Source organism: Corapipo altera, unplaced genomic scaffold, assembly GCF_003945725.1.
Source record: "Corapipo altera isolate COAL_440 unplaced genomic scaffold, ASM394572v1 175, whole genome shotgun sequence".
NCBI classification, from domain to species: Eukaryota; Metazoa; Chordata; class Aves; order Passeriformes; family Pipridae; genus Corapipo; species Corapipo altera.
Genome location: NW_020884942.1, coordinates 2,206,971 through 2,228,267, shown reverse-complemented (window position 1 = coordinate 2,228,267; position 21,297 = coordinate 2,206,971). Strand labels below are relative to the sequence as shown.

The following is a 21,297-nucleotide window of genomic DNA, read 5'->3' as shown; positions in this document are numbered from 1 at the left end:
GTGAGGGCTCCGGGCGGGCGGCGCGGCGGGCGCTGGCTGCGGCCGGGCGTGCGCGTGCGCGTGCGCGTGCGCGTGCCCGGGTGTGCGGACGCGCGTGCGCAGGCGCGGCCGTGCGTGCGCGGCCCCGAGGGGACGGGAGGGGGCGGGGCCGCTTCGCACAAACTGCGCACCGGCCGCGTGACGTCACTTCCGCGCGCGGTCGGGCGCTCCGTCACGTGTGCGCGAATAGTCACGTGACCCCGCGGCCGCCGCCATGGCCCCGCCCCCTCGCCCTCACAGGACCGGCTTAGGTCTGGTTTAGGGGTTGGGTCCGGCTTAGAGGTTCGCCTGAGGGTGGGAGCTCTGCAGTTCCCACTCTGGATTAAAAAAAATTGTCACAGACAAGTAAATAAATAAGCGGAGTCCTGTTCCAGTGTCGCGGGGAGCTTGTTCCTTGTAATCGCTGGGGTTGTCCCGCCCCATATTCCATTAAACCGCTTGTGGGCACGGCTCGCTGTCGCTTTTCTCCACACTAGTTTCAGACACACACACGCGATCTAATGGCTTACGGTGCAGGAACTGGGACCGACTGACCCCATTCGGAAAGTTCCGTCCAGTTTTTACAGTATTTTTTAAAAAGAGAAATCTCACTGTTGTGAAATCCCTCCAGGTCCTATGCAAAACATGTTTGTTATAAAGGACTTTTTAACCCAGCTGGGAGGAAAAGGATGGATGGATTAAACAGCCCTCCAAGGGTGGCAGTAGCCAAGTAGGGCAGCTGGACAGTAGTCCTGGGAATGTGGTAACAGCTCCTGAAAATGCTGCTCTTCCAATGGCTTGTGTTTGGCCGAGCAAGCAAATCCATGAAACTTGTCTGGAAATTGGAACTGCACTGAACTTCCCAAAACCGTAACAGTTGATCACAGCAAGCAGAAACAGATAGGACTGCACGGGAGAGAGCTTTCTAACTGACTCTCCATCCTCAGCTGAGGGCTGCAAGCCAACCTTAGACCTATCTGGCCCTTCAAGGTCTCGATTTGATGCTTAGACAAAACATTCAGGCCTCCTATCTTAAGAGATCTGGAATTAACCTTTTGATAAAGCACTAATTGCTGAGGACAGGACAAGACAAGAATGTGTGAGAGGTGAATTTTCACAGAATCACAGAATATGCTGAGTTGGAAGGGACCCACAAGGATTATCAAGTCCAACTCCTGGCCCTGCACGTGACCAGCCCCAAGAGTCACACCTTGTGCCTGAGAGCATTGTCCAAAAGGTCCTTGAGCTCTGTCAGCCTTGGTGCTGTGCCCACTGCCCTGGGGAGCCTGTTCAATGCCCAGCCACCCTCTGGGGGAAAAGCTTTTCCCTGATAGCCAACCTAAACCTCGCCCAATAATTTTTTTTTTCCCAGAAAATTAATATTTCTGGTCCTTAAAAAGGAATGCATGAAGCTGCACGCACTTTTGGTAAAAGCCCAAGCCCAGACAACACTCAGCACTGTTCAACAACTGTTAAGGAAACATAACTTTGTGAGCACCTGGAGACAGCCTGAACAGAGAGCATTTGTCCAGAACAGTCAGTACAAACAGCCCCATTATTTCAGGGGTGTTTCTGACAGGCAGCACAACTAACACTACCAAAGAGGGACTACCAGTGTGACAGCAAATACATTATTCACTGGTCCTAGGTTGCACAGGCATATATAAACCAGTGTGCTGCCAGAGCAACAATCTGAACTCTTACACCCTGGCAGCACATATATAAGCCAATTGCTATTGTTTTGTGCAAATATTAGTCTCATATATTAACTATATATCAGTTGTATGGTTCACAGCCCTTGTCAACCAGTTGAATACACACATATAAATGTGGTTGGGAAAAAAATTACGACAAGATGGAAATTATTTTTAAAAACCAGTAAAACTGAAGACCTTCTGATGTTTCTCTTGTACAATGTCAGTAGTAAAATGTAGAAATGATAATGTTCTCTGTAGCAGAATTGCAAATTGATTCACAGCTTGCTGACATTTATGACAGGTAGGACAGCTTGCTCTTTTCTAATTATCCTCAGACATCTCCCTTTTATTGTAATACCCTTTCCAGAAATGTGAGCTGACACTCATCAATCATGCTGGTCACTCACAGGAATACTGCAGGGAATGGCAGTTGGTGCAGTGGCTCCAGCACAAAAAGAATGGCACCATTAATGTCTCAACAGGAACGAGGATAATGGTGACTCAGAAATACTGTCTCCAGCACTACAATACCACCCTGTTCCTCTGAGTGGGGTTTGTTTGGGTAAGAGGAGAGAGCCCTGTCTGGGGGATGACAGGCCATCACTGCTGTAACCACCGTAATGACACCAAAAATTGCTCTGAAGATGCTGGCCTGGACTCTGCAATCCATCTGTTGGAGGGGACTCAGGGTTTAGGAATGAGGAAGTGACAACAAAGGCTCTGCGGGGAATAATGCCATCTACAGGGAGATGGTACTTGCTCCTAAAAGAATTCCTGTGTTTTGTGGGATATTCCATAATACCTGAGCCCACCTCCCACTATTCTGCACTGCTAAAAACTTCCTCTGCTGCTCTCTGTCTCATCTGGAATTGCTTGAACTGCTCTGGAGACCTGGGCATCTCCAGTGCCCTTGGGCATGCCCTGAAGAGGTGGAGCACTGCCTTGGATCCCACACCCAGTGGCAATAGGACCTACTGCAATAGCCTGACTCTTTCATCTGGGTAACACTTTTCCAGTTTTGTGTAAAACAAATGGATAGTTACTCACTGTCTTCTTAATACTTTGGTGGTTCTTTGGTGGTTTTTAGTTGTGTTGTCTGTGTATTTTAAACCCGTGATATAAATTCTGAAGGAAGCAAAACTTGCTGGCATGCAATTAAGAACATGCAATGGAGATATGTGGAGGGTCATATTAATTCAGGATACATTTTAATGGCTTGTCTATATTGTTCAGCATTCTCAAATCAGCCTGTATCTAAAAAATTACCCCTAAGAGTTGGCATCTTGATTGAAAAGTAGATTTTAGGCAGTTTTGATTGTCTTCAATAGGACTAGTGAATGCTATAAAAGTATTTCACAATCATTTCTCATTTTTGCTTTCTTCCATTCCTACCCCTTTCTCACCATTCAGGAGTTCTTCTCATGCTTCTCCTTCTTAGTTTTTTGCACAAGATCAAAATGCCATCTCTGCAGTCCTTATCACTCTCTCCATCACTGAAACTCTTCAGAAGTGCATTTTTTTGATCAAACACTTTGGGTGACAAACACAATTCAGAGGATTGTATGTGGAAAAAAGCAATGTGCAAATGTGTTGACTGTCTGAGGGCAGAACCCCACTGACACATCAACCACACGAAAACACCTTAGAATGCTGTTATCCCTCACTCCTTCCCAGGAGTGGACACATTCCCTTTTTATATGAGTTTAATTTCTGTATGGGACACTTGCTTTCCTATAATGACAAGTCCATCACAAGTATCTTCATCAGGTACACAAAAACCTCTGAAAATAACAGTCCATGTGGACACCAGCTGTGGCACAGTTCTAACTCACATTCAGACATGATTTATTATTCAGCAGAACCACTGCTTTTGATTCTGTTTTATGGGCATCAGAAGTATTTTCACTCAGTGCACACCTCCCTTTTGCTGTGCTGCAGCATTCCCTTCTCCATGATACACATGGGTTCATTAACAGGAACTCAATTTGGCTCTTAATTCCAAAGCATAATATAATAAAAGTAATTAACGTATGTAGTTAAATAACCAGACAAAATACTATTTCCATCTTAGTGAGGATTGAAAATGTGCCACAGAAAACATGGTAAGAACTTCATAATGATTCCAAACATCTGAAAGCCAGGAATTACAAAATTAAAGATGGGAAATTAAACAGAATTTGGGATGTGTGTAAATATCAGGGTCTCATAAATCAGCTCAACTCTACTCTGTTATTACATGGATAAATCTACAAGGTAAAATCCTTAATTAATTGGTTAGATTTCTTTTGCACTAATTGGAGACAGACTTAAGCCAGTGTGTCCTATTGATAAACATGTGGACAGCTTTTGTTGATGAACTGTATGGTTTCTCAAAGGTCGAGTAAATAATAAGGAAACACATATTTCCCATGTTTCTGTTTGTAAGAGCTTACAACAAGGACCACCTCATTGTGGCGTTTAGTGGGGTTTTACAAATGTTCATTACTGTTGTGACTTATTTTAGTGATGCAAATCATCAGCTACGTCTTTGCTGAACATTGCTGAGAACACTGTAATGATCTCCCATAGTTTCAAAAGCAGAGGAGAGAGACTTCCCAGACCTGCAGGCCGTTAGCAGTTGTTCTGGCAGAGTGAACACCTGCTCTGTTTTTATAGTGCTGTAAGTCACCATGAGCCTCTACAAATAAAACTGACAAATTCTTCTGTTAGAATTTAACAATAAAAATTCAATATAGAACTAGTTAGCACCACCACCACCCCCTTCCCAAATTCAAGATAAGTAATCTGCTAAAGATAAATGTTTAACATTGTTTCATCTAGTATCAGTAGAATATCTGACAATTCCCAGAGAGTGTTTTGGAATACTGTATTTAATTTTCCCAGTATTTGCCAGAATCATGAGTAAGAACAATAGCACTCAGAAAAGGAAGCTGATTTGTATTCCCTGTCACTGACCTGTTGCTGTTTATTTGATGCCAACATTTTGCAAAAGACAAGAGAAGTAGGGTTAATTCTGTGCTGTGAAGAAAGAAAGAAAAATAATGTTATAGTTTTGATATATGAAACAAAGAAATCTAGTAATTTATGTTCCCTTTTTCACTTGTTCATTACTAAAGTGAAAGAGTATATTTGATTTATTAATTATAAAGGTAATTAATTCCTGATTGTATTTATTTCTCCAGACACTTCAACAAAGAATGACTTAAAGCAGCAGGAAGTTAGGAGTGTTACAGAGTCTGCTGCAGGCAGATCCCTGCCTGTATTGCTCTTGTTCCATCCCACAGGGAATCAGGGAACGGGGCTAGTGCAGGAATCACCCAACAGTATTTGCTTCACTTCAAGTGTCTGTCTGCAAAAATTAGGGTTATTTCCTAGAATGTGCAAGGGAGAAAAGAGAAAATATGAACATTTTTCTGTCTAAGTTTTAAGCATGATTCAAATAACTCTGATGCTGGTAATCCTCATAAACAGTACATTCTTTTTGCACAATGGAATTCTTTAACTTTGGCTAAACAAACCTGCAAGGATTTTTCTGTTGCTACTTTTTCTTAAAAATTAATCCTGTTGTGAGTTAGGGCTATGTTCTGGAATTCATGGGTATAACCAGTGGTCATTTAGACAGGATAAATGTAGGAAGGATACATTTCTTTATGGAATAAACCATGGAAACCTAAGTTCTACCACCCCAAATACAGACTACATCGAAGGGTGCTCAGTGACCCACGGTGTGTGGGTGAAGGGATTTCCCTGGCAGCTGCATCCCAGTGCAGCATGGGCTGAGCTGTCTGTCCTGTGTGTCTGGCCAGGGCAAGTCCAGCACCAGAGCATTGGACAGAGGAGCCAGAGAAAGCTCAAGTGGCAGTAAGGACTCGCTTTAGGATCGTGGCCAGAATGAACTTCTCTGGCCAAGTGCAAGCTGGGAGGGACTAGATGTTATGAGTAAGGAAACTTAATTTTGCTTAACTCTTCCTGTGCCCAAGGAAATGGACCTTTGTGTGTTCTTTGGAAAAAAACAGGGCTACATCAAAGTAATATTCTGTGAATACCCTACTTCATTCTCAGTTTCTCCTAATGGAAAACAACTGACAAGATTTCCAATACAGACCACTCAGGTCAAGCCCAAAAGCTGTATTCCTGATGTTTAATTCCACATGAAGCGGTGTCCTGGGGTTTGTAAGGTGGCTGGGGTGGAAATGGGAAAGAGACTTAAGTCTGCAGGAGATGGGATTTGAGAGATCTGGGGAAATGGCTTTGTTAAAAACATGCACCGTGTCCTTACTCTGCAAAGCCTTTAAACACCTGTTTAATGGGAACCAAATGTGCAGGTCTCACAGAGCAGTCCTCCTGCCTTTCTCTTTGTTTCTGTTTCCACTGCTTGTCTGCAGTCCCCACTGCACCCAAGCAAAGGCAGGGATCAAGTGTCACTGCGTGCTGGAGCAGCAGCCTGGTGCTGGGCATGGCACACATACAGCCAGCAGCACGTAGGAGTTCTCAGGGACTAAGCTGTGCTTTATGCACACAGAAACATCAGCAAACTCCACCTATGAACTGTAGAAGGCAAGATTGTGTATATGAGAGAGAAAATTTTTCAGACGATTAAAATTTGGCCAAATTTGGGGTAATTCATAGTAGGGCAACAAAAAGCTGTGCCTGTGACAGCAAGGCATCATCTCTGCCCTGTTCCAGGGCTTGCTAAAAAAGCTGTGAGGGTCTGCTCCATGAAGGCAAACTGTTGTTTTCTTCCATAGCCACATTCTTGGCCACAATTGAAAAAAGTTAGTTGAAACTACAAAAGACATCTCTGGAATGTGAATTGGGCTGAATGGCATTCAACCTGAGTGGCCTCAACTTGGCAAAGTGATAAGAAGTCGAAAAATGAAGATTTACCATGGGATGTGCCATTGCCAGACAGTGTTCTCTATAAATATGTGTCCTTGCCTGTTCACCCCCCACACTTACACACACACATACTCAGTGCTACTGCATCACTGAAGAGTTTATAAACAGCAACATCCCCAACTAATTATGTATATTGACAGTAAAATTGTAAGAAGACAGAGTTGGGCATTTCAAGGATGTTAAAATTGTAAAAAAAAATGTTCAAAGTGGCTGTGAAGTTAAATGGGTATTTGCTATTTACAAATATGATGATTACATGTGGTTACCATGGAAACTCGAGATGGAAAATAAAAAGTGAGTTTAGCTTCATCTTGAAACTGCCCTGATTGAGAGGAGAACAATAGCTGACATTCCTCCACTAGGAGACTAATTGCCCCTCTTGAAGAATGTACACTATGTTTCTCCATATTTTTAGCTGCTATGCAAAGTTTTAAACCTGCAGCCAACTGAAGATAAGGCTCAGATAATTGATACATGTGTTGTTAAGAATCACAGCACAGTATGATTTATTCTTTTTCCTGTGCTATTTACTGAAATGGCAACTATTCAACATTTTCTCTTCTAAGTCTGCTTCAAGTGATTTTGTGTCACTCTAAGTCTCTGGCCTGGTAATTCTCCTCAAGTACATTTTTTCCCCTTATCTGTGTTTCTGCTTTGACAAGATAATGAGTGAAGCATGCTCTAAGGATGTGACTCATTTCCATCAAAACAGGCTTCCTGAGAACCAGAGGCTGGGAGATGACCACCGACCTTGGAAAATTTTAGAACAATTCTAAACATGAATTAGTTGGCAGCCAATAAAATAATATATACCATAATAAATAACTGAAGAAGTTATTCCTAAATAAAAGTGCCTCCAGTGAGATTGCAGCGAGCACCAAGGCTGGAAATCAGAAGGCTGCACAGATGGTACCATCTGTCTGTCTCCTGGGAATCACTGTGGTGCTGAAAAAGCCCTTTGAGACAGATGCTCAGAGCCATGGAAGTGTTTGCCAACAGACACACATGCTACTACCCCTGGAAACACTGTGTGGGATCCGAGTGTTGGCCAGGTACCTGCACACGAACAGAGCTGGGATATTCAATGTGCCACAGCTGGGAAAACAGCGAGTGAGTGCAAGGTCTTGTTGCCAAAAGTTGGAAGTTCCACTAAAGATGGGATTCAAAGAAGGGCAGAGGACCAAGGGCCGCAGGCATGTGGATGAGCACTGAAACTTTAGGATGAGTCTGACAATTTCTTTGATATTATTTTTTCTTCTTTATACACTAAGTTTGTTCCTTTTCTTATCTACACTAGCTTACAAGCCAATAGTTCCTTTTATGTGGACACAGAGTCTAATTTACATCAGCTGCAATTCTTCCTTATTTCATTGGGAAGAAGTGTTGTTCTTGCTAAATGGCAAGAAATATCATTTGCAGAGCTGATGAACTTGTATTTTTCTTATTTTGGATGACAAACTCCTTTCCAAAAACTGTGCTATTTGACAGATGAATGCCCTTTCACTTCTTCACTTTTCATGGTGTTTTTAAAGTTCTTCCAAATTATTAAAATTAACAACAATGAGACACTGCACTGAGACACTTTCAGATGGTAATGATTCTACACTTCTGCTCTGATGGATACCTGTCTCACTCAAATACATATTTGAAGCACTTTAAAGCAGAAACATCCACTAAGATTAATAAACTCAGTTTGACAGTTTCTAGTCCAAGTGCTTATAATGGCAGAGACGAAAGTCTTGCAGAAAAGCAAATGACAATTATCTGCCAGGCATTTCCATGATATTTTAAAGAGACAGTGAACACTCAGCACTCTCTGCACCTCCCCTGTGATAATGCTCACCAGTGACTTCCATTTGCTGATCAGTGTCTTCCACTTGGAAAGTTCAGGCAGTCCAGCCAATTGCTGACACTTATGTGACAATAATAAGGCCCTACAGAAAACTAGTTTCTTCCAAAACTACTGTCAGAACTTTATTAGAATGAAGAGAACTTGATAACCCCTAAAAATGACTGAACTGTTCTTCCCTGTGTTCCTTCTCTGTCAAGCTGTACCTGAAAGGTTCTTTAGTCCCCAGCACTGCCAGGCCTGGTAGCACCATGGACAAGCCTCTGTTCTTCTTAAATACCCTCCCAACAGCAGGAATCAGGTATTTAATTTTTAAATATTGGCCACAGTCTGACAACAGCCATGAAGTTGTAAGTAAACACAGGGAAACTGAGCTTAGCTATGTCTAGCTTGGACAATACTGCATTTCCCTTTTCAGTGCAAAACCTGACCCACCACACTGGTGGCCTCCCTCTCATTTTTAACTATCAATCTCATGCTACCAGATCTAAGTACACCCTTTAAGCATATTCCCCCACACCATGTTCTGCATTGCTTTTTTCTTACTGTTGAGCAATATCCAGGGAAGTACTAGATATTGAAACTCCATTCAGTAGGGTTATTTTTCATTATTCTGAAGCTGCAAATTGTGAAATCCTATTGTAGCTAACTCCCTCATTAAACAACTATTTGTTCAGGTCCAGAAAACATTTTTATTATGAATTTGGGCTACATTTAATGAAATAGCTCGTGTTTCATACCCTTCTACCACAGGAAAATACAGTTCTCAATTGATGTCTTTGTTTACCACCTGCAAGTATTTTGCATTGTGACTGTTTGGTGAATAAGCAAAGTGTGACAATTCAGTGAGACTGATCCATAAGGCATTAATTAAATAAAAATACCGGATTGCTTATCTTGATATAAGCAGTGTTTTCAGCTGCATTCTCTGATACTTGATGTTAAACTACCACATAAAATTAAGACTATTTCCAATCTTCATGGTGCCTTGGATTTTACACTTTAATTTCTGAATTTGTTGGCAGATATGTTAAATATCTCAAGCAGAAACTCTTTCTACAGCTATGGAGCTAAGAAGTGACTGGAATACAATTCATTCTACCAAGTAAAATATGTCACATTTCAAGATAATAACAGAACATTCCTGCTTTTCCAGAGGCTTCATGTGAATAACTGTCAAGCCTGCAACTAGCAACAAGAAGGCTTGTATATCAACCAACTTTTTTTAATGCTTTTTTAAACCTCTGGAGTACATGATGCTGATATCAGTCTTTGCTTTCTTTTTCTTCATGGATTTCTGATGCTACTGTCTTTTCCTGAGGTATCCGGACTTTGCAAACTGGTCTTGGTATGAAAGTAGTACCTGATTTCCATAAATTCAATTCTGGACTTGGTGACTCTTTGTTTGCTGTGTTGGAATTGCTTTGCTGGTGGGTTAATGGTAGGTGTTCAGCCCTGCCTGTCTCTAACAAAATTTTACTTTTCATCACAGGTAGTTCACAGGATTTGACAGCTGCTCTCTTCCTACAAAGTCCACTTTCTAAAATGATAAGATTGGACTTCAGATGAATCTATTTCACTTGGTTTTCCTACCATCAGTTTAGGAAGGTATCATCTCACCAAAAAAATGTTACAAATATCAACTTCATCATACAACAGTAAGACAAATTTCTTATGATAGGCAGAAATATAATGCAAATAAAGACAATTCTGTAGCACCACATATTGATGGAATGTGGCTCACAATCATCATTAAACTTCTGTAAACAGTTTACTAAGAAACTGAAGACAGTAAATTGAAGGAAAATGAGTAATGCCTATGATAAGCTATTCACAGCTCTCTGTATTGCATTGCCCTTCAGACTCCTGCATTTGGGCACAGGGACAATGCTTGTTGTGGAATCTGTGTTAGCTGATGTTTCTTAATGACTATATAAAGCTCTTCTAAACTGGATTATGTCTGATATGCTTTCTAACATCCTTCTTCCCTCATGTAACCCATACCTTGGAGGGAACATAGGACAAAGCTGTGAAACATCTCTGAGGAACTTCAATTCTGTTTGAAAAGGAAAAAAAAAATAAACTGAACAAATCAATAACATTGAGTGTCATGAGCTCACTGCTTTTTTGCAAGTATCCAGAAAATGCCAGATACACCCTTTCTAAACAACCCCTTGGTGCATGACCTTGTGGTACAAGTCTGATCAGTTCCACGGAATTTCCCCTGCACTTTCCTCCCAGTTCAGCTGGCTGACCTCAGCACCACAGGTTTTTTTTCTCTGCCAATGCAGAAGCTTTCAGCAGCAAAGATTAAGAACAAAACAAACCCCTCAGAAGTGAGATCCTCATGACAGACAGTGGCTACAGCCACGCTGCTCTTGGTCTGTGCTTCAATTCAGCCCCTGTTCCGGAGCCACATGACGGCACCAGCTGCACTCCCGCAGCCCGTGCCCACATCTGTGTGCCCAGGGAGCAGCTGGCTGTCTCCAGACATGGCAGGGAACAGTGATGGAGCCACTGAGGGGGGCGGGATGAAGGGAGAATGCACTACCAGAGCCTGGAGCAGGTACAGGTTTTAAAGTGAACCAAAATGCAGAACTAAGTAGTAAATTATCCCCCTAAATTATAAATTTTGGGCGAGTCCAAAGCATATATGGACAAGCACATATTGGTACACTGCATATCCTCTGGGGGTTGTATTTCCACAAGTTTTCTATTTAGATAGGCAGGCAGGCACTTTTGAAATCTTGCTGGCTCATAACAACCATATCTCAACAGCATAACAGCTCCTAGAGTGAGAACCTTTCTCTGTGCAAGTGAGACGTGATGGGCTTTGTTACTCTGGGTCTGGTCTTCCTGTGCAACTGAGTTTTAAAGGAATCAGTAATGTCTTCACAGCTGCAATAAGCATCTTTCATATACATGCTGTTTTCATAGCACTTATGCATGTGACGAGTGCTGGAGGATATAAATCAAAAGAGTATTCTCCTCAGCTGTCCCCATCCCCTTGAAAGCTCTGTTTATCCCCTGGTAAACTGAGTACACTCATGGACGTGAGAATAATTAGGCTACTGTCCCTATCCCTTCAGTGTGTACCTCACTCCCTGCCAGTCCTCTCAGCTGAGGCTGGCAGAGATGATGCCAGCAGTGATGGTTTTTTCTTCAGCTTCGTGGTATAAAGAGTGACACCAGGAACCAGATACCCTCTTCTTCCCTAGCTGGCAGCCTTTTGATCCAAGTACAAAATGGGAGTCCTATTACAACTTGGCATCATTTTTGCCTCCATTTTGTGTGAAACCCAAGAGCTCCCAGGAGGTTTCAATAAGGGCAAGTGCATGGAGGTAAATGGGGAAAAAATCCATTTGCAAAACCTGACATCTGTGTTGTATTTCTGTTATGGTTGCATTAGATGTGGAGATGATGTGTTTTATTCCCACATATGCTTAATGAATGAAGTATAAAAGAAAACGAATAAGTTCCTAAGTAAATTGTTGGGGTTGCTTTATATTGTCTCATAAGGAAAGGGCATTGCTGTAGGTCATCTAATTACAGCTCTTTCTGTCATCATCTGTTCCTGAATCCAAAGCACAAGGGCCAGGGGTGAGAGCATTGATGGCATACAGAGGTTCACCCAGTACAAACAGAAGGGAAGATGCGAGGCACAAAAGACAGAAGTCTCCAAGAAGGATTATTACAGTGCACAAGTGCTGTGGAATTCAACTCAGCAAGTGGAAAGCATGTGAGACTCCCAAGGAAAGAGAACTTGCTGCCATCACCTGCTTAAGTGCATTTTAAGGGTAATATGTATTAATGCCTTCCAGCGTTTTTTAACGTACCTATGCTTTTAAATGGGACAGGCATTATTTAGGTATTGGGCAGAGCTCTGTGCTATTACCAGGCAATGCAATATTAATAAGAGTGCTATATATTAATAAGAGTACTATCTATAGTTCTAAAACTTTCTCTCTTCCCCAAGGAAAGAGCAAGCAGATCTTTACACAAGGTTTGGAGAACGGACTTCTCCTCTGCAGTGCGACTGCCTCAGATGAGCAGCAGTGAGGGTTAGAGACACTGTCCAGGCTGAAGCTGAAGTTATTTTTGAGTCAGAGTGACTGCATGAACCCTCTGTGCTTCCCAAGGAAGTCGTCTTGGACCATATTTTCAAAACACTCCAAGATACAGTGACAAACCCTAGACCAAGGATTTTTCTACTTTGGAGGCAAGCTCCTCATGCACCTAAATCAGGAGAAGGATCACTTTAGGGTTTCTGTTTATTCAATGGAGAGACAATGGCACCCCTAAAGAGTGACTGAAGTTGAGATGGGTGGAAGCACTCCCTGGAAAGGCCTTTCTATCCTCAAGAGATTATAGAGGGAATCTAAAACAAGTACATCCCTGGCCCAGTGCCTAAATGAAGCTCTGAAGTTTGATGGGATCAGCTAGTACCATAGAGGTATTTGAAAAGTGCCTCAGAAAGTTAAGAAGCAAGATGATGCACCTGCCTGAATTATTTATAACATTCATTCCTAACTGCTTCTTTAGGCACCTAATAAACTGGTGAGTCTGCACTTCCAGCTACACAAATGGGGACAGCCTGAGGAAGCTTCCAGGAAATCCTATTACACATTATAACTTGGCTGGCTTCATTTAGGCCCTGTCAGCAGAGAAATTGCCACCTGCTCAGTGGCTGGCAAAGAAAAGGGCTCCATGAAGGGACTCAGAAATTAAGTGTCTCCAGATTAGTGATTATTTTCATGGACTCATTTAATTTGAAACCAAAAGCACACTCAATTAATCTGAACTTCCACACTCTGAGTCCACCACATGCTCACCCATGTATACAGCAGGTTTCCCTTCACCTTGACAGCATATCTTCAAGAAAGCTGTCCCACTTTGAATTTAAAATTTTAAAGAATGGCCGGTGAGCAGAAGCAGTTAATTTCAGGAATTACTCACTATGCTACTGCATCAAAACCACCAGTTAAAATACTTTCTCTGCAATGTGAGAGTCTCAACACCAATTTAAGGGCTTTCAGGTTCTGTCATGCCAGGAATTTTATTTAGGGGTAGAATATTATAACTTTAAAGCTTGATCTGGTTAGATAAAAGCACATTAGAGCTCCAGAAAACTTAGGGCTGATGTGTTTGTTGTAAATGCTGTGGAAGGAACGTTAATAAATGGATACTTGGACTTCCTACATGAAGATTCCTTGCTGGCTCCAAGTCTCTGAGGTGTTGTCAAATGCCAGTTGACAGGAGCCAATCCTTGCTGAACATGAGGACTGGGGATATTTTTTCCCCTGCACTGGTCTAATACTTTGATTCAGGACTGACACTTATCAATTTGAACAGTCCCAGCAAAGGCAATACCTGAAGCAGACACTTCTTACACATTGAATTAGGACTGCTGGATCTCTGCTAATTCTGAGTGAATATAAGCTCTCTAAATATGCCTTAGACTTTATAAGTGCCTGTTCTGCAATATTTTTTACTCTTACTTCTATTACAGTAGGGCCTGGCTGAGACCCTGTGTGTGTAGGAGACCACACAAAACAGAGCAGGAAGAATTCATGTCTCGCAGATTTTACATTTTCCTGAAGCTTTGTAGTGACAAAGTCGAGTGACACTTGAACAAAGAATGTTTGAAATATGGCCTTAACTCTTATGTCTTTGGCTGAAATAATTTCTTTGAAGCCATAGATGTTGGCTGAATCTTATTGCAGAGCTGGAAATCAGATGGTGCACCTTGAAATACAGGCACGGCTGACAATAAAACCACAGTGGAACCACAATCCCTGAAATCACTCTATCTGCTTTTCTTGCTTGCATGGTTTTGGAAAACAGCTTTCTGCTGTGGAGCCAACTTATCAACATGTTCAAAGTAAGTAAACAGCAGCTTATCTGGTGAGTTGGTTCCAGAGATGGGTTGTATTAACCCTTCTGTAGAGCTCTGTGAAATGAAACGTTCCTGGAGGAAGGGCTGCCTCTGTCTGGGTACGCGCAGAGCACAGAGACGCCAAGCCTCTGGAATTACTATGATGCAAACAACAGAACTTTCCCTTTCTGGTTGTTGTTAGATCATGGGTCAAGTCATGTAAAGAGCTTTTAGTGTGCCCTCAGAAGCCTTTTCTCTACAGATGAGGTTTTCAGCAGTTGATCCACACACTGTTAAAATCAGTTGCATGTTGGCTCCATGCCTGGAGCTTGATTGTTCCCATCACTGTTTTCTGGTGAATGCTTTCTGCAAGGTACATAGAAATTGTCAAGTAATTGTCTCTTAAGCTTTTGTATATGCAAAGAACATACAGTATGAAGAGCATTATCCTCTCTAGATTTACAAACTACTGCAGAAAGAGGCATTCTGTAGTATTTTGCACTGCATTCTAATTAAGGGCTGTCTCTTCCAGTGCTGGCCTGACACATTAACATGGGGGGAATACCTTCAAGTGCTTCAAATTGAAATCTTCACAATTTTCATTTTGCTGGCACTTTATAGCAATCTGCAAACACTTACAGACCTAACACAGTAAGGAAGTAAAAGGAGAGAAAATTTCTGCTCTGATTCAAATCCAATCTCAGCTGCCAGACCCTGTTCTGTCATGTTAGTGGTGAGGCAGAGAAAGGATGTTTCTTAGTTCAGCCTGTGCATATACTTCCCTCCTTTTCAGCATTTCTAGAAGAGGGAAACTTAGATGCAGGCTGGAAGGGAACTACTATGCATGCCAGTCAGATTCATGTATGGAACATTTCAGCTTGATATGCAATTTCTAGTCATGCTTAGAGTACGTTTTCCTGCCTACTTCCTCAGGGGCCCACCTCCTTCTCCTGACTCTACAAGTGAGATGCTGATGCTGAGTGCTGAATTCTCTGTTCTTCTTCTTGCAGCCCACAGGCCCAAAACATCTTTGCTTTGATGTGTCTGTATGTGCAAGATAAATACCGAGTCCCAGAAGTGACAGAGTGAAGGTTTGAAAGGAACCAGAGTAAGTGAGAATGACCATTCAGGAGACCTAAATACAAAAGGGTAGATGAACAGCGACACTTTGGAGGCACTTCCACACTGGTCTTTTCCTTGTTCTGGCAGGAGATAATTTGCTCCTGGCTCATCTTAGCAACAACAACTGGCACTATGCTGTGTAAAAACCCTTGTACTGCAATGTGGTCAGAGGACCTTGGTGAGAATACAGAGCTTGGCAGAAATTACTGCTAGCACAGAATTCAGAGTACCTGCGTCTGGGCATGAGGAATGCACTGGCCCCCTTTCAGGTCAGTGTTTCTGAAGAGTAACAGCCACATTTTTTGTTCTCACTTGGAGAAACCCAGAACACCTCCAGACCGTATAGCAGATCTCAGCTGTAAAATAAAATACTGTCAGTCAAGGAGTTCTACTCTAAGCCAGAGCTCCTGCTGCTTAATCAAAAGGCATGCAGAGACTTCTGGGAGAGGCAGATATTGGATTCTGTTCCTAGGAAAAGCAGAAAAACACAAGCATGTCCTACACATATCAGTGTAGCTAGCACACAGCACACTAACTCCCAAGAAACAATGGATAGTCATCCTCCACTTTGTGTCAAAGTGTTTTAGTATCTGACTGCTGGAAGAGAAGGGAAGAAATATAGGGCCTAATGCAGAAGCCTCTGAAGACACAATGATTTCCTCTGATTGCAGGGTTTGGCAGGCTGGGTTTAAGAGGGTAGGCTCAATATGCATTTGAAGACAACATAGAACCAGGTCTTCAAAACAAGATGAGGGAATTGACTTTTAACTTACCAGTTCCAGCAAGCTTCAAGAATGAAATTAGGCAAAACTTCATCAACAGTTCTTCCAAAGTCAACCCCTTTCCCAAAGTCCAAATCTTCGCTAAGAAGCAGCACGTAACTGAAGCAAGGTTCAAATATAATCATAGATCAGAACATAAGATCTTCTCTAGTGGTGGCCATTTGGCTGTGGCAGTCTGATGAGGGAACACAAATATCTGATGGCTTGGCAACGGGAGGTGTTTCATCACATTGGCACAGATTATCTAAGTGACTGTCTAAGTCATACTGCCCCTCTGCTTTAGTCCCTTCAATGAAAATGGGACTAAATTACACTTTTGATCTCTTCCTCTTTGCTTGACACATCTTTCTTTTGGCTGTGACTGTGAATCCTCTCCCTTGTGCATGTAGCACTGTCTTTAAATGCTAATGGAATAGTACAGGCAACATAAAGGAAAGGTGAGAGTCAGAGCCCAGACAGTTCAGGGGAAACCCTCCCACTGATGCTGGCTGGCAGGCCCAAACACAGTTATTAATGGAAACAGAAATGTGTTGTACAAGGTTTTTTTCTCTTCCTCTTCAGAATGGCTGTGATGAGACAGGAACTTCTCTGCAAGTTGCAAAGGACCCAGCTCATCCCTGATAATCCTGTGCTTTTCAAAACTGCCTACAAATAGAAGTGAGATCCAAAACTCTGTTCCTGCCAAACAGGTCACATCACTGACAGTGAAATGGCTTTCCAGTGGCGTGACCTGCAGGAGTGTCTGATAAGCATGTGGTCTTTCTCCTGCCAGTTTGTTTTTAATCAGATCTGAACAATGGAAGCTGACAATGAAATCCCAGAGTCTCACCCAGAAAATTCCTCAGCTTTTGGCTGGCCTTTTTGTTTGTCTGTTGTTCTCAGTGTACTCTGCAATCTGCTGCCAGGAGAGCTGCACTGCCTGGTACCAGGAAGCTGTGGACACATCTTTTTTGATTGTATCTCTCCATGCTGTTTCCTCTGGAGTAAGTGTCTGGAGAGATCCCTTCACTGCAGAAGGATACTGAGGTGTCTGGAGTGCTCCACAAACTGCAGGCCAGAGGAAGGCAAAGGAGAGGAAGCTGGTTTCAGTTACAGAGCAAGAAAGAGCATCCTCCACCTCTGCCACAGCCTTCTCATGCACCTGGGCAAGTCTCAGTCCTGCTGTCACTATGCTAGAGCTAATCCTTCTGAAGCCTTAGCCCACAGATTTTCCTAAGAAAAGACACCTTTCCTAAGGTGTCTGAGTTCTTGAGTTGCTCTGAAACTGCTTCTCTGTTCTGTCAACACATCTGTTGCTCACATCACCTTTAGCAAAATCCAGGCCTCAAGGCTAATGACAGCTGGGAAGACAAGTGGCCCAGCCCTTCCTGTCTGCAGTCCCCAGGTGCCTCCACAATCCCCAGGAGCTTGGCTGTCAGCACATGCTGCAGTCAGTGCTGCTCCTGGGGTCTGAGCACTGCCTGTGTTCAGGCGGAGCAGGACGTTTGTGCAGCCTGCAAGCAAAGTGCCCGTTCAGGTACCTTACACAGGTGTGCTGTGCTGGGCAACCACCTGCTGTGTTTTGCTACTTTGGATACATTCTGGTTTGCAGATCTGTGTGGCACAAAACCCAAAGCAATTTGAAAATCTGTGCCTGTCACTTCAGCCCCTCACATGTAAGACAATACTCCTGCTAGGAGACCTGTCTGTGGTTCTGTGGAGGGAAGGTTGTCCCGCTCTGCCTGCACACTGCATCCCATCCTGGACCCCCACACAGCACCACAGGAGCACCCCTCAGCTGGTAAGGAGACACTCATCTCATGTGACAGTGTGACAGAAACTGATCCCACGGGGTCCTTTTTGCTGGTAAAACGGGCCAAGGGATCTTAATCATGGGGGCAGGTGTATTCCCCACATATGGTAGGAGCTGAAAGCCAACAGTCTTTTCACTGGAGACAAGGCAGTCCGGATAAAGACTTTTGTCCAAGTCTATGATTTATTTACCTTTCCATTTAGGACTATTATACACATGGGTAAGACAATACAACCTTCTGAAAAACTAGAAATATGTTCTTTTCCATCTCCCTCTCATCAGGGAAACTTTATAGGCTATGTAAAAAATATTGCAACCTGGGTTATTTTCCCAAACACTTAATCGAGCTTGGTTTATTTTTGGACCTATCTTCTGCTCTGCTATTCTCACCTAATGCCTAAATACTTTCAGGTTGCCCATAACCTTCATATTTAAGCTTTGAAACACTAATCAATGCATAAATAACCACATCTGGAGTCCTCATTCTTTGAATTCCTTATGGAGGTGTTCTCCAGCAGCAGCTCTCCTGATCTTTCTGTTGCAACCAGGCTTGTTTGGTCCAATTTTCTTGATTTTACTATTTTTCACTTCATTATCTTGCAAGCAATGCTGATTCTTAATATGATTTTTTTAGCCTGGCTGAACATTTTATTAGTTGTAGTATTATTGACAGCATTAATTACGGTACTTAATAATGCTGGCATGTGTTTTGTTTAAAATAATTTGTTTATTCTTAATGCAAATGTGTACTCTGCTTGGTTTAGAGTCTAATTATGTTTTATGAACCAAAGTATGGAATTTGAAATTTAAATTTCAGTGATGAAGACCCTCAAATGACTGTGAGAATTCAAATGCTTATGTTCATGGCAGTCAAAATTTAGCATGTATTGAAGAGATGCATTTTGTCAGCTGCATTATGACAAAGGATTAGAAGTTACCAATTTTTCCAAATACATTTTTCCAAACAGCTATTTCTTAAGTGTTCAGAAATTTAATTTGCCAATTGAATTTTAACCAGTATGCTATAACTACAACTTATAAAGTTAAAAGAGGGGTTACAAAAGGGGGCTTGGTAACTCTGAAACATTCCAAACATTTTTTTTAAAGTCATTAGTGAGGGATGAATCTGACACCATGCTTTGGAAGTCACCAAACTGAAGGTGCAATTATGAATAGGCTGAAAATTTGAACAAAAGCCTTCACTTCCACATTTCACTGGTAAACAGCTTGAAAAAAATCCCCAGTTGTAACAGTATTCACCTAAATATTCTAGTTCTTTTGCTCAGGGTACTAAGACTCAGGCCTTCAGCTCTGCAGCACAGCTAATTAGAAACTCCCTGATCAAAGTTTTCTGAGCAAATGCAGAGCCCAAGATGTTTAATTCAAAAGATCCCAGAATTTAATGCTATGATAACCCTGTGAGATGTTTGCACGGCTTTCCAGCGTACGCCTGAGTTTCTGGCAGGCTGAAGATCTGGTGTTTCCTGGATCTGTGCCTCTGTCCTGCAGCCTCAGATGGGACCTGTGTGGCACAGAACTTCCATAGCAATGGTCCTGAGGCTGGGTTCACAGCCCTAACTGAGTATCCAGGGTTGGAATAGTTTAAAAGGTGGTCCCAAACAGCTACTAAAGTAAATCTTGATGCTCTGGGCCCATGGAGAGAATTCATTCAGGAAACACCATAACAGTTTCCTGATGAATTTTAAAATAGTTTTAAACCTAATCTTAAAACTAAAGTTTTATATGAACCCAGACAGACAATGCTTTGAAGACATGCCAGAAAGGCAGCTGTCCCCAGCGACTGCTCACGGAGAAGAGGATCTGCTGAGATTCCAAAATCCTCAAGAGGAATAGTTTTTGCTCTGGAAGAAAACTGCTCCCTCCCCCGGTGTACAGGTTGTCTTGCCTTCCACCTCCAACCCAGTACCTCCAGGTTCCTGAAAATACTTTTTCAGCAATGAAAGGTGACAGGTTTAGCCTCAAAGAAAGGACTCCTACATAAAAAGAATTTGACCTACACAAATCTCATTTACGGGTGCTTTCTGAAACCTGCAGTTCTGTTCAGAGATAGGTGATCTCTCTTTATCCCTCCTGTTCTGCCTTCACTGCTTTTACAGTTCTTCGAAGATACATCAAAGTAAAGGCTATGCTACAGCCTTGAAGTACAGTGTCACAGGCTCTCTACGTAATTACTAGAGAGAACTGCTGTTGTGCTCAAGAACAGATAGTAGATGGGTAGGAGCAAGTAGAGGAGCTTGTTGACAGATTAAGTGAAATTGTAACTATGATGAACATTTTTTCTGTATTATCCAGTCATAAAACAGAGATTGGTTGAAGCAAACAAATGAATGGTCCTTTTTTCTTTTTACTTACTATGATTATAGGAGTGGTATTCCCTCCTATATTACCAGGATGAGGCTGGGGAAAGTTCTAATAGGAAGTTCCATTATCCAGGGGAAGTATTACATCTCCATAAGAAGTTTGTCTCATTTTAGACAGCAACTATCTCATAGACTTTAGGTTAGAAATGGAAACACAGTTTGAATTGTGAAGGTGGTTAACTAGTGGCACAGTGCGTTCCCCATCAGCGAAGGCTGAGCGGTGTGCGGGCAGCACTGACCCGAAGGGAGTGGAGCTGCAAAGCATCGCCCAGCCGCAGTTCGTGGCTGTTTTATGTAAGAGGTCACGGACCTCCAACACTCGCGTGACTGCTCCAACAAAGCGGCTGCCACTGTCTGTTGTGGTGCTATGGCGTGGGATCGGAAAATGTCGCAGAGAAGGAAAGGCCTGAGTGACTTAGCGCGGTGGGGCCGACACTGAGCCGGCTGTGACCCGGGCAGGAGGAGACGCATTTAAAGCGCCGGGAAACCGCGCGTCGTGGCGGGGAAAGGCATTAGCGGGAACTGGGTCACCATCCCGCCCCACGCCTTCCCCGCTGGATCCGAGCTTTTCCTGGCCTTCCCCGCTGGTTCCGCGCCTTCCCCGGCCCTTCCCGCTGTGTCCGCGCGGGGCCGGGCACGTTCCGCCGCCGGAGGCCCGGGCTGGGAGCTGGGAGCGGGGAGCGGGGCCCGGGGAGCGGGGCCGGAGCGGCCGGGCCGGGGCGGTGCGGGCCGACTGACGTCAGGAGGGGCCGGCCTGCCCGGGGCGGAGCGGGGCCGGCGGCGGCGGCAGGTACGGGGGGCACGGGGGCGGCGGGGACCGGCACCGCCCGGGGGCCGAGGGGTGGGGGCGGCGCTGCCCGGGCACGGCCCGGGGGCTCTGGG

General features: G+C 43.3%; 2 protein-coding genes across 3 annotated transcripts in view; one reads left to right on the top strand and one right to left on the bottom strand.

The window, feature by feature from the left end:
* FAM168B (family with sequence similarity 168 member B) overlaps positions 1-3,143 on the bottom strand; it is a 24,543-nt gene extending 21,400 nt beyond the window's left edge. The window contains exon 1 of one of the 2 annotated variants that reach the window (XM_027661952.1): positions 3,119-3,143. The gene's annotated coding sequence lies outside the window, so the exon portion shown is untranslated. Of the gene's footprint in view, positions 59-3,118 lie in introns of those variants that run through there. The other variant, XM_027661950.1, reaches the window with a different exon arrangement.
* Positions 3,144-21,120: 17,977 nt separating this feature from the next.
* The window catches only part of PLEKHB2 (pleckstrin homology domain containing B2), a 13,805-nt gene continuing 13,628 nt past the window's right edge, over positions 21,121-21,297 (top strand). The window contains exon 1 of the mRNA XM_027661948.1: positions 21,121-21,205. The gene's annotated coding sequence lies outside the window, so the exon portion shown is untranslated. The remainder of the gene's footprint in view (positions 21,206-21,297) is intronic.